Below are 2,500 nucleotides of genomic sequence, written 5' to 3'. Positions count from 1 at the left end.
CTTTGCACGGCTTGTGACTCCCTCCTTGAATCATCCCCATTTCTCCTCCACTCCTAGTTCTGCTCTTTCCTTCACTTTCTCCCACTCCTCTCTCATATTCATGTACTCCTTTTTTCTTTCTCATTTAATAAAGTCACTTTAATCACTTCCCTACCTTTTATAATTTTCCTCTTTGTCCATTTATCCTCCACTCTCAACTTACCTTCCACCAGAGAATGATCTGATATTCACCCACTCTCTCCCCTTAGAACATGCACATCCTTAATTAACTCTTCCTACTATATTACTGGTTACCACTATATAGTCAATTAACGGTCTATATACTACCCTTCCATCCACCACCTTCTCCAAGTGTACTTTTGTTTGACTTTCTTCCAAAACACTGTATTTGCTACAATCAACTCTTTTTCTAGACATATATCCACCATCAACTCTCCACTACGACTTTTAACTGGATCTCCACACTTACCAACCACTCCGTCTATAGGTTTATTTTTTGTATCCGAGCATTAAGGTCTCTCAATACCACTACATTGACATTTCTCCCTAAATTCTCTATGCACTCTTTTAAATCTATAAAAAAAAAACTCCCTTTCTTCTACATTCTTTTCACTACCAGGCCCATATGTACTTACAAAAACCCACATCTCCCTTCCCAGCTTCACCTTCATCCATATTAACCTTGAAGAAACCTCCTTCTACTCCACTACACGCTTACCTATCTCTTCACATAATAGCATAGCCACCCCTTCTCTCCCTCGTCCTGTTTTCACTCCTGATATCCTCCCACCAACATCCCCAAACTCACACTCGCCCCTCATTTTGAACTTTCACTCAAAGCCAACACATCCATCTTTCTTTTCACAAGCATACTGGCTATCTCTTCCCTTTTGCTCTCATCTATACCACATCCACGCACATTAAAAGACCCAATCCTCAGGGTACTGGTTGTTAAAAAGTCCTCCAAGACCCTCCAATGCTTTTTTTTTTTTTCTTTCTTTAAAATATCCTCTTTGGGACTACAAGGAGAAAGACGCCTAGTCCTACCCTTGTTCCGTTTTTTGTCGCCTCATACGACCCAAATGGAAAGACTTGGTAGCAATGTTCTTATTCTCTACCACAGGCTTAGGCGTAATGAGAAAATTAATTTTCAGAGTATGGTACAGGAAAGCAACAAGAGTGGGGGGCAGCATAACGGAATGAGAGTTGCAGTATGATAAAGTATCATCATTTCTTTGTGAATAGAAATTTCTCTACCATAGGTAGAAATGATACGTGACTCTGGTCCATAGGGGCCCCCATATAGACCTTAAAGCAGTGGTTCCCAACCTTTTCTGGCATGAGGCACCCTTGCCAAGCCTTTCAGAAGTCCCCGGCACCCTTATTAGAAAATCTGTATTCTAGTTTGTCAGTATTATGTTGATTCAACATCAGTGTAGAAAAATATTGTCCTGATGAATATTGTCCTGTCTCATCTCTACACTGATGCTGTTTTAATGAACAAAAACGGATAACAATACAAAAATATAATTGAGACCGTAATATTTGCCCTGAATTTTGGCGGCACCCTCAGTTGATCTCATAGCACCCTTTGGAACCGCGGCACACGGTTGGGAACCACTGCCTTCAAGTATCAGCTGGGTGGTACTTTTAGCGTCAAATTAACATGCAGCCAATACCCCACACGGGGATATATATGTATATATATATATATATATATATATATATATATATATATATATGTATATATATATGTATATATATACATATATGTATATATATACATATATATATATAAATATATATATATACATGTATATACATATACACTGAATAGTTCCCAGTGATCAATTAATATCTTTTTTCAACCACAAATCACTTTAAATTCCATGCTATCGCATTCGAGACTGAAGAATCGCTCGATGGAGGCATCCGTTGGAAATTGAAACGTGGACGAGCACGTTTCAATTTCCAACGGATGCCTCCATCGAGCGATTCTTCAGTTTCGACTACGATGGCATGGAATTAAAAGTAATTTGTGGTTGAAAAAACATATATATATATGTATGTATATATGTATATATATGTACATATATACATATATATATATATTTGCAGAAACCACCGGGAAATTGAAAAAACAGATACCGAACGTTTTCGTCTATTTAGACATTTTCAAAGGTACAAAAAAGCAATACAGAAAGAAACAATAAATACATAAGAAGACAAGGATACTCGGAGAGGTCCCATGTTACATTTTATCACACACAATTTTGTCAATAATAAAATTGGACAATTTTATTGTTGACAAAATTGTGTGTGATAAAATGTAACATGGGACCTCTCCGAGTATCCTTGTCTTCTTATGTATTTATTGTTTCTTTCTGTATTGCTTTTTTGTACCTTTGAAAATGTCTAAATAGACGAAAACGTTCGGTATCTGTTTTTTCAATTTCCCGGTGGTTTCTGCAAAAATATTCTATCACGTGTGTTTTGTGAT

Source organism: Oratosquilla oratoria, chromosome 34 (genome assembly GCF_046742065.1).
Source record: "Oratosquilla oratoria isolate Oo_2021 chromosome 34, ASM4674206v1, whole genome shotgun sequence".
Taxonomy (NCBI): domain Eukaryota; kingdom Metazoa; phylum Arthropoda; class Malacostraca; order Stomatopoda; family Squillidae; genus Oratosquilla; species Oratosquilla oratoria.
Note: the sequence above shows the minus strand (reverse complement) of the source record.